Consider the following 12,308-nt stretch of genomic DNA (forward strand, 5'->3'; position numbering starts at 1 on the left):
ATAGATAGATAGATAGATAGAGTAGATTAATAGATAGATAGATAGATAACGATAGATAGAAGTTAGATGGATGAATGATAGACGGACGAACGGACTGGGATAAAATGGATGGATGGATGGATGAATGCGCAATGCATGGAATGATAGCATAGATAGGATTAGATAGATAGCTCGATAGATAGATAGGATAGATAGCATAGATAGATAGATAGATAGATAGATAGATAGCATAATAGATTAAGCATAGATAGATAGATTAGCATAGATAGAATAGATAGCATAGCATAGGATAGAATAGATAGATAGATAGCGATAGATAGATAGAAGCAGTAGATAGATAGATAGAATAGAGTAGCATAGATAGATTAGATAGATTAGATAGATAGATAGATAGATATAGATAGATTAGATAGATAGATAGATACGATAGATAGATAGCATAGATGAGAATAGATAGATAGATAGATAGATAGATAGATAGATAGATAGGATAGCATAGATAGAGAGATAGATAGATGTGCGTGCCCTAAACGCGTCTTAGATCGACAGGCCAGAGATGTTGAATATAATTGGCAATGCTGACGCCACGAATGGTGATGGGACCAAATTTAATGGTTATCTAGCCGCTTATATCATACATAACCACTCGAAAAAGTTGCACGCGCAAGATGTGGTTGTACGTGGCCTGATGTGTGCACCCACCGTGAGTATTGTAGCCTGGATTAAATTTGCTGTTATGTAAATATTATGAGTCACATACGACTGGCACGCCGTAGCAGAAAAGCAGGGTGAAATGCCACTCGCGAAGTGCCCGACCCATCTTGGATTCCATATAGGAGGAAATATGGCTATATATAAAATAAAATAAAGGCTAACAGCGTGGGACGTTGCACATATCCCAGCCATAAAAGCCCTGAACCGCTGACACGGCTGCATATCGATACGTCTCCGTGGCTATATGGTTTATATTTGAATTTGGTCCGCTATGGGTCTGCGTGAGCCTACCGCCCGCTATCCCGATAGAAGACAACCGATGAAATCAGGAACTATATATTAGCATATTAATAATAAACTAAAAATATTAAATAAATCGTAATGCCCTATGCATATAATATAGTTATCGATGGCTGCAACGTCCATTAGAAAACGTTATTGCCGAACAAGTTGGTCGCGTATAGCGACTGACTCACTACGCCTGCGCACCAATCGACTAGCTTTGGTATTCTAAAAATTTTGTTTTTTAGATTCTGGTCGATTATTCACTCGACGGATAAATAACGGAACTGCCAATAACTATACGGCCATCTCAGAATGCTACATTGGAATCTCATTCGCAGAATTTTGATTTCACAGATAGGCCAGGATATACGGTCACCTGTCTAATTTCAACTCCCCTCAGATAGCGCATAGCCTCAACTATGAGGCTTACGTGTTCTAGTCGGCCCTAAACGCCGTTTTCTACTCTCTTATATAACTCGTCAGCTGCCCCTGCACGCACGCGACATTTCGTTCAAACGCACGTCTACTGTTTTGGATATAAACTATGCAGCTCTCAATTTTCGAAAGCCCCCGCCCCGTCTGCTACTGGACGGGGCCAGCGCTGGCATCTTGGTGAAGCCGCCCCTGATCGATACGTTTGCTCAAGCTAACGCGCCGTCTGGTGATGCCGTACACGCGTCGCGCACGCGAGTTGTAGGAGACGCATCATGAACGTCTGTGCAGCGTTAAAACACTCTGAAGCATGAGTCTAGACTCGAATGCACTCATTAGAGGAGCTAGATGAAATAAAAATCATATACAATTCTTCGGATAATATATATTATATATATTATATATATATATATATAATATATATATATATATATATCATACGTATGCATGTGGGTGTACGTTTGCTGCGTGCGTCGCTACGTGCGTACACGCGTGTGGCATGTCTACATGTCGTCGTGTTGCTTGGGTGTACGTGCGCGGCGTGCGTGCATTGTTGGTGTGCGTATCGTGCGCTGCATGTTGTCCATGCGCGCGCGCAGTTGTGCTGTGTGTGTGTGTGTGTGAGGGGTGTGTGTGTGTGTGTGTCCAGGGTTGTGTGTTGTTTCTTCGTTCGGCTTACGTGTGTGCGCGCGGTGCCCGTGTGCTACGTTGTGGCGAAATGCCGATTTGCGCTGTGTGTTCTTCGTTCGTTACGTGTTGTGCGCGCCGTGCGTGGGCTACGTGTGTTGCGAATGCGTGCGTGGTGCTTGCCGTCGCGTTGGCATGTGTGCGTTGCATGTGTCGCGTTGCGCGCGCAGCAGCGCGCGTTCGTGCCCCTGTGGTGTGTGGCTGTGTGTGTGTGTGTGTGTGTGTCGCCTGTGTGTGCGTGCGTGTGTGTGTGTGTGTGTACGTAGTGCGCCGCCGCTCCGCCGCGTGCGTGCTGTACGTGTGTGTGAATGCGTACTGCGGCGTGTATCGGGTATTACTCATACGTGTTATTCAGAATGTGGGACGTAATCAATTATTTACGGCAAATGATTACATGTACTTTCTGTGAAAGATCAGTGTCTCATTCACGCCTTCTCTTTCTTCAGCTGTTATACATTTTTTGTTAAATAAATATTCAAATGAGTGGATGTTTATGAAAATAATATTGCATATGCATACGGTCATTCACCCCACCGATTATTAAATCAGCATTATGGTATACACTATAGCTCTGGGGTCATTTAACAGTTGTTTAGCATGCTTTCTAGCATATTGCATTGCCTAATAATAGTCAAAGTCGGGTTGCCAAAACTGCACTTCTTTTATAAATATTATAGAATGGTTATCTGATCACGAAATGAATAGAATGATATATTCTGCCTAATTACATATGCCAGTATGGCGCTCATTGATTAAATTATACCCACAACCGTGTCGTTGTTTGCGCCTGTTGGATCGTCGATGTGTTGTAAAGAACTAGAATGCTCATCGAAAAATCGAAACCATTACGCAGGAAGGCGAACTCCATTATATTTACCTATATATTTCAATATTTTCGATGCAAATACAAATCAATGGTTTTCTACACAATCGACTACATGTAAGCATATTTAGGTAGCGCATACGTCACCTATATTATACCTGAGAAACACGACAAACAGTTTGATTAGGCCACGAACCGGCCGTTTGATTCGTACTTCACCGATGAATAGGGTTCGCCAAGCATGCATCATCAACTCCTTATTCGCTTGCCATGCTTCGTCTGATATAAACCCGATGGGTCCCATACATTCTCATTCCCCTTCACATTCACGGCGCACGTAGCGGGCGCATTGTTCGCCACGGCCCTGTGCATGTATAGCCTTAAGTTGCGTCGCTATCGTTGTCGTTGCAGAGCCGACGTGTGTTTTTCTTCTATCTAAACGAAAATTAGCAAGATCAACATTTCACTAAAGGCGAATGCGAGGTTTGCCCTGCGAGGTTCAATCTCGATTCCTCGCCTCGTGTGTTACGCATTAACGACGCATGCGCATAGAGTGGCGGTCGTACGAGCCACGAAGCAGCGCGAGTATTCGTTCCCTTTCTTATTTTCTCGGCCGCCGCAAGTGATTCCCGCGGTTGTGCCCTCATCGCCGAAGGCCAATGTGTGGCCCCCGACATGCATTGCCTCTCCTTAGGTCGCCACGATGCGTCGTAGATCTTTTTGCATAGGAAACCCTAGCACGGAAAACTCTGGCGGCTTATTGCAACCGCGGTTGCGAATCAGCAACGGCGCAAGTCAACGGCCGCTTCGCCGTAAAATATCTTAGAGTTGGCCAGCTTACGCCATAGCAGTACCTGTAAGAGCTCATATGGCTTTTCCCAACGCTACCCATAATTTACTGTCGTAAAATGAATAACCGTATAGCCGTATTGATTAAACGGTTGGGCCATTGCGACAGAGGTATTTCTTTTGAATCGTAGCGCGCTGATAAGCTTCGTGTCCTTTGTGGACTGACGATTCCTGCGTGGGCCTGCCAGACTCTCATTGGCGCTCTATTCCTAATACTCAGCTGGCGGTGCGCCCGCCTACGTTAATAGACCTTTGCAGCCACAACACCACAAACACACAAAACACACACGCCGCCAGCGCGCCGCACGCACGCACGCACGCACGCACGCACGCATTCACACACACACACACACGCCACGCCACACACACACACACACACGCGCCAACGCGCACGCGCGCGCCCCACACAAACCACACACACACAGGGAGAGAGCAGCAGACACACACATAAGCAGATAGATACGAGACGAGAAAGAGAAATCAGGAGCAGAGAGAGAGAGAGAGAGAGAGAGAGAGAGAGAGAGAGAGAGAGAGAGAGAGAGAGAGAGAGAGAAAGAGAGAGAGGCAGACACACACAAGGAAAAATGTAAAGCTTGTTTTCCACGAAAAATGCAAGAATGTGACAACTCAATGTCAAAATTTCCATAATAGCATTACTATGCACGTTTATAAATAGATAAGATAATAGCCTTCACGCAGCAATATGAAATGGTAATAGGACAAAACAAAATAGGCGACTAGCTCTACAAAGAGTTACTATAATAAACTATAGTGTTTTATTCAAAATAAACCTCGAGCTTTTCTTGTGTAAATAAAAATTGCCCATTGTGCTGAAATTCGCTTGATTACCCGCTGCATATCAGCTAATATATTATGCATATAAGTACGAACACTGAAACGTCACTCTTCTTGTGTATCTGTCGCAGAAATATTATATCATCAAGCCGGAATAATAAATAAACTATTTATAATTCTCTCAGATATTCTCTCAGATATTGTCACCGCCGTCCTAAGTGAGTGTCCCGGTTGCTTAGTGAGAAATAAAAGTTGCACGTGAAAGCAAAAAAACTCATCAATATTGAACAGTGCATATTATTTTATTTAATATGCGACATCAAAATAGACACGGATAGCAACAGCTCGTAAAACGAACTGGTGAGATTATTTAGATAGGCTGTGGATATTAATGATAAATTTACAAGCCGAGTTGACTTCTATATTTTTATGTAGCAAGAAGTCAGTGAATAGATTTTTATTACTAGCGTGAAATCTTACTGAGTGAAGCGCGAGCGCGGTTGCACAGTTTCACGTAATAAGCCATAAAGCGATGGTCACTCAAAATAGTATAGTGTAAAAGAGGCGCGCGCGGGTAATATAGCGGCTTGGCTGACAAGCGAGTAATTTGCAATATAATTTCTACGACATGTAGCTGTAATGTGCCTCGCTCTGGCGTTGATGACATGATCCGTGCCAAGCGAGTTTATGAATTGAGACTAGTTAAAGAGAAACGAGAGAAGTTGCTAAACTTACTGCAGCCATCGCGTGCAAGAATAAGTCTACTACGTTATGAAAATGCGCTCGTATTTTTTATCTAACGGTTATACGCGTTTAAAAATAACGCATTTTCTGGTGCGCAACTCGTTGTAACCATTGAGGCTGCACGATTATCAGATATTAGATTCATAATTAATTCGACACCACAGTGGATCTCTTTCTGACGACGACGTCACATCTGTAATATATCACGCTCTTGCTTGCATAAATCGTGCGCAGAATTTACTTTCTGCTTCTTTTTATTAAAACGTGTCAATCATTACTGACATGACGGACATATCGAACGACGCGAGGAGAGCGAAGAAATAATATTGGGAGGGAGACGTAATGGCGAGGGAAGTAGAGAAGGTCTGTTGTAGCTCATTAAATATTTAACTCGGACTTACATTTCAGACGATTGATTATTTTCTATAGCCTTAACTCGCATCTGTGTCATGTGCCACCATTGCTGGAATCGAGGTATACAATGAATACTTAATGTGTGCCACATTTATACTTCTTTTTTCAAATCGATGGATAGAGTGATATTGGTGTTGACGTTAAAATTCACGCGTCGCATAGCCAAATATAACATGAATGTGTTATCGATATATATCTATATTATAAAAGAGGAGAGACCGATTTTCCGACGCGGTAATCTTCGCCGCGGTGAGCATCAAGGCCACGCCACCGACTTCGGTGTATTCGACACCAACATGGGCTTATCCATATTTCTCAAATCCACTCATAATTATAGATATAATGACGATAAATAGGCCTTAATACGGCCGATAATTCTAGCAGTGGGGCGATGTCAGAAAAGTGTAACAGCCGATTTTCCTGCGAATGTAGCCGTCTAGCGGACAAAAGCCACACATATTACCATTCTCACCACAGAGATCACGTGACTGTGACGTGACGTGAAACCATTTGGTGAGATTGATATATTATCGGGACAAAGCTGGTAAGCAAATTTATTTCTGCTTAACGTTGTAAGTAGATGTATTGGTTTATTCACTGACAATAATGAGATAACATTAGGATATGCAGGCGCTCCCCTACTTACGAACAAGGATTGAGCCCTCGTGGTCCAGTGGTTAGGCCACGTATACTGTCCACTGAAGGCTGTGAGTTCAAACCCCGGCTGGGGCAGTGAATTTTCTGAAGGTGTAAAAACCTGGCTCTCAACATTGGAGACTGTGAATCTCCCGTGGCTCGGATGACCACGTAAAATGGCGGTCCCGTCTCCAGTATTAGTAAATATAGTAATACTAAGACCAATGGGGACGTAAAAGAACCACTGAGGGCGCAAAAAACTCTGGCTGTGACCACCCTCAGTGCCATTCGGCTAAAAAAGGCTAACTACCTGGCTGTACCCAAGCTAGGTCACACACACCATGGCTAGCTATAGCCCTGGACGTTTATTCCTTAGGGACTGTCCAGTATAGAAGTAGAAGTAGAAGAAGTAGAAGATAGGTTCATGGGGTTTGTAAAAAGGTTTGTGCAGTACAGCTTCATAATCTCTACCTTAGTATCCAACGTAATAGTGCCACGCGTCTTGCTATCACCATCATTACTGGCTCCACTCTTACGCTTCTAAGACATGTTGGGGTGATTAAGTTCAGTATATGTACAGTAGTGCAGTAAGTACCTACAGACAGGATTGTTCGTATCTCTGAAAGTTCGTTACGTGAACGTTTGTCCGTAGGGGCGCGCCTGTAATGTCTTTGTTTATGTAGATTGTTTAAGACACCAGTTCGGTGTCACTGTCAATTGTAATTCACGTTAGTTTATGCAATCTAACAGTAGCACATGTTACCTAAAGATTGAACCGGTTGACATCGTATGATATTTCATGTGTATAATTACCGTCCTTGCTACACTTTGTTGTCACGCCGAGCATTGTTTACACTGATTCAAGTTTGATTTTAATAAAGATGTGCGTAACCAAGCAACTGATGTCTGTCAACTCTTTTTGTCAAAATATTGCTTATTGTTTGTTTTCCTGTTACGAATCATCCTTAGAATTAAGTTTTAAAAAAATTATAAAAACTAGAGTGTCGGCTGAGAATTAACCTTGCGTGTATACAATGCTTGCTGGTTGGAGGGTGATTACTCTTGGTGATTACTGTCTTCTATCCACCCCGGAATCTCTACCCGTAGATTGAGTCCGCGTGGCTGGATAGTGTTTAGATTGTGAATCCAGTACGCTTCTCTTTCCTTTCTGAAAGAGTGGGGGGGGGTATGTACGGGATCGTATGGGTGAATGGCTATGGTATATGTTGCTGAACTTGCTCCTACGCGTTGTGTTCCTACGCGTTTTTTCCCGAGCAACGCTGGGCACCAGCTAGTATATATATATATATATATATATACTTGTCTTTTTTCATGTGCGGTCATGCATATGCACAGGTGTGCACACATATGCGCACATGTGCGTGTTCGTGTGTAGGTTGGTGTGTACGCTTGCGTTCGTACGTGGCATGTGAAGCAGCCGGTTCAGGCACATTTTGCAACGAATTGAAATATAAAAGTTCGCAAATTTTTATTTGGTAATTACGCTCCGCCATATAACCGAACAAATACATTAAAATTCAGGAAATATAATTTCATCGTGTCGAGACTGCGAGCCTATACGACGGCAATCCCATTACCGCAAATTGTTGGTAGTATATATTGGAGAGCGCCATTGTTCTCTGTGCAACGGATACAACGGAAGTTTCTTATATGGAAATTGTGGATTATATGGAGATACACACGCTCGTTGTACGCCCATGCCTAGACAGTGTCGCGCAAGTCATTTACGACCTGCGCAAAAGCCCATCTACGCGACGGCGCTTCTCGTCGTAATGCAATTTTTTCAAACGGAATTGGTTAGGGCGACAGCCGTCCAGTATACTTGGAAATGTCCCGGAGCGGGTGCATCGTGGTCAGAATACGTATACGGCAAATGCATTTCATATCTGCAGGCAATTTAGAAGCCTCCCTGCGGTACTTTGCAGTTGTTGCTTAAACGCGGGCTTCGTTTTTAATGAGAATTACGATTGCTATATGCTGTGCATGCCGTTTGCCTGAATCTCTCTGCGTGTGCGCGTGCGTTGCACAAGTTCAAGCAGGCTAGCAAGCGTGCGTGCGTGCGTGCGTGCGTGCGTGCGTGCGTGCGCGTATATTAGCGGGTAGGAATGCACGCATACTGCGCGCATGTATGTATATCAATGGTACGAACTCGTTTTGGAAGCGTATGCGATTATGGCTCGTATAGCTACGATGTCGAGCAGCAAAGACGGCGTAGCGATGCCGTTTCGAGCCTCCGTTATCCGCGTGGCTCTATAAGCATCCACACCGGAAAACTTCTACTCGAAAAGAATTCTGATCCTCGTTAACAGTCAATGGTGGATATTACGCGCGTGTCTGCATACACGCGCGCGCACAGGCACGTGCGCTCGTCAGCACGCGCGCGCGCACACTCATGCACGCACGTATAGACGCACACACGCACACGGTGCATGCTGGTTAATGCAATTTCGCCGGCGAGTTTTGTGGCAAGTCACTGTCGAGCCGAATTACGATGAGTGACACTTCACTCGCAGTTTATGTTCACTACGTTACTGTTTGCAAGCTTCAATGGCTGGACGACAATAATAACGAATCGATTGAATTCTCCCATCATCGTTATGAGCTCTAACGACGCGATACGGGGGGTGCTGCCGCGTACATATATGACCGCCCAGCAGCGACACTATATAATGTATGTTATATGCGGTTTTTATGTAGCCATGCGGTTTCCGTAATTTTGTAATTTCCCGAAGGAGATGCCTTGTGGCGCTTATGCACGCACCAGCTTTGATTACCTCTGTACGGCGGTGTAGCCTTCCAACCGATGTGCCTTCTCGTCGTTCTGTTCATATCGATGGCGTCTTCGCCACAAGTCCACACAGAGATTAGTATCGCACCGCGACCGTTCCATTGTCGCCCGAAAATTCGGCGTTTTCTTCCTAGCCGATCGGATGACGTGTAAAATTGACCCAAAATTTTTGGTTGTATAGCATTACAGAGTCTGCTTAAGTGAAATCCCTAATTGTTTGAGAAGATTGGGTGAAATTTCACTATCCAAAGTATTTGTCCGATAGTCGCCGGTGCAGATCAATGAATTTACCTAATTAATACTTAGAATAAAGTAAGTGAAAAGGTACTAAAAGGAACGCCTGTGAGCTCCCCTTGTACAATTGTGTGCATACGTTGTAAAGGTTGAAATGAACAAAGGTACGAGTTCAAAACTGATTTATTTTCGTAGTTTTGTGTTTAGAAAAAATATAAATTTTTTGAATATGTTACTTGACAGCGTAGAGTATATTATATATATATATATATGCGCTTGTGTGGGTGCGTGGGGCGGGGGGAGGGGGGAGGCGGGTGCTGTGCAAAACGATTCGCAGCCTTTATACCGTTTCGCTACTGGACACGACGCCATGTATTATGAACAATAAACTATAATGATGCGATAATATATGCACTCGATGGCTCTTATTCACCATACGCTGTTCCTTGCACGAATTACGACAAATAAGTTGAATTGTTGCTGTAAAGAGTTGGCAAAACATTGGTCCTACGTTTAAATACACTTAGATTTGAATATATCAGCGCATTCTCTCGCACAAACTAATTTATTTATGCGTAGCTTTAAAGTAAAAGTAGACTTCATAATGCCACACGATAACATAGACAAACCGTTCCGCCACATACGGTTTAAAACATTTACGAAGCTTCTGTAATGCAAAACTAAAAATAATATCCGTTCAGATATTCCTCGGGCTCATGCAACCAAACTGAATGTCGGAACTTTAAATTGTTATACTGTTAACGAGAATCACCGAATGCTGCAACGAAAATATCTATGAGAGATATTTAAGGACGCCGATTGCTAAATCTGTTGATTAAAAGAGATACATATCCTCGTCAGATACTATTTCTTAAAATATCATATTAGGTACTTGGCGACAAACACGCGTGCGTGTTACCTCTCCGCTCAAGTTAGGATACAGAATAGCAGCACATGTTGGCTCCGAATGTTCTGGATTTGACTGCTTATTCTCACCATCAGATGGTAGCTTACTTACAGATCACAGATAGGTGTGAAATATGAAGTGCCTGCGTCATTGATACCTAGCATGCATTTGTAAGCATGCATATGCTTATCAATGCAACCGCGCCATGTTAAGTAAGCGACGCTAATTTCAACTAAAACGAGCAATTCTTGTGCGCTGGCGGCAATGAGTGCTGTACTGATTTATAAATTGAGATAATACTGGTCGCCCACCAAAGACAAAACTTGGTATCGAATAAGGGCGAAGGAGAAATGAAAAATCAATCGCATGGTAACAATACAATACACACATGACTCGGCCTCGTTATAATCGTAACGCTTGGCAATTACACAATAGAAGGGAAGCTAATCGATTTGAAATCACATGAAAGATTTCCACGCACTCAACAGTCAACACACAACACGAGCGCGCATGTCCCTTCCCATGATACGTTAAGCGTGAAAATTGAAAGCTGAGTGCAAGGAACGACAGTGCCGTAGCTTTGTGAAAATGGCGCCCAGCACTGTTTGAGACAACTATTAAATGGAGATGAATAATACCGCACCGACAGTCGATAAATGACTCATCTCCAAACAATCAATAGGAAATCTCTGCTGTCTATAGCCTTTCACGATATTAACCCAATAATAAAAGCAATCTTCTTTAGTCTAAAACGCAATTGTGATATATTATAGACAACCATCAACCAGGAAGTGTAAAAGCTCTTTAGGGTAAAACCGACCTATAATACATCACATTCTCACGCTCCCATGCACCTTTGTGGAAAACGCTTAATTCGCGCGAAGCGTTTACATTTACATCCGCACTGAATCTTAATATCCTTGTTATCTAACCGGCGTCTTTGACGGCTTTGTCGATTTTGACGGCTCTACGCTTCGCGATTCGAACATCTTCCACGTGAACATCGTCTGATGACTAACGGTGAATTGAGCTCGAGGCGGAGCGACCGCCGACCCACAATCTTCCGTAATGACAATCACTGGGGCGGCCAAGTGCGTAAGATGTGACCGTGTTTGATGGGCTGTCACGCGCGTATACTGCTTGCATGGCTTAACGAGGAGCACTAGTTTCGGCGGAGCGAATACGTCGAGCGTGTCTGCGTGTGAATCATATGCCTCTATTACCATGACTTCAATTATCGCATGTAGCAAATACGATACATGTATTCGTCTTAGAGGTGAGGTTCAAACATAAAGCCGACCACTGAGACAAATCGTGGAACAAATAGTAAAAGATATAAGCTGTACAAATACCTCGATGTAGTTAATCTGAGGAGTTCGTCGCCGTTCTTTAGTCTGTTTTTAACATACTTGTAACGCGCAGTGGGCATATATACATGTCTCTCTAAATCGTAGTCTCGTCAGTTAAAAAGTGAATCCGTTTATGGTAAACACGTCTGCCGCTGAATCTCTAATGCAAATTTAAACTAGTAGAACTGGTGAATGTATGAGACAGATGATTTGTGAGGAATAACAGGAATGCGGTGTACAGTGTGCTAGTATCGACATTGAGCAGAATGTACACGACAATCCTCGCAATCGAAATTCGATAATAGTGTATTCTAAGTAAACATATCTCCTTTCAACTGTAGTGTTTGATGTAAGGCGAACTTGTCTAATGCACCAGCTAAATCTATATCTCAGCACACAGGAATAGCCGATGATGAAGTGTGTTAGCTGAATAATGACGTAGATGGAGAAATATGGACATATCGGGCGGAGAAAAATGAGAGAACGAAAAAGAGAGAAGAACGAGAAATGGCAAAATGAAAGGCAGCGAACGAGCAAGCACGGCATGCGTGGAAAAGGAAAAGTGTGTGTGTGTGTGTGTGTGTGTGTGTGTGCGTGCGTGCGTGCGTGCGTGCGTGCGTGCGTGCGTGC

Source organism: Priapulus caudatus, unplaced genomic scaffold (genome assembly GCF_000485595.1).
Source record: "Priapulus caudatus unplaced genomic scaffold, Priapulus_caudatus-5.0.1 Scaffold34, whole genome shotgun sequence".
Lineage (NCBI taxonomy): Eukaryota > Metazoa > Priapulida > Priapulimorpha > Priapulimorphida > Priapulidae > Priapulus > Priapulus caudatus.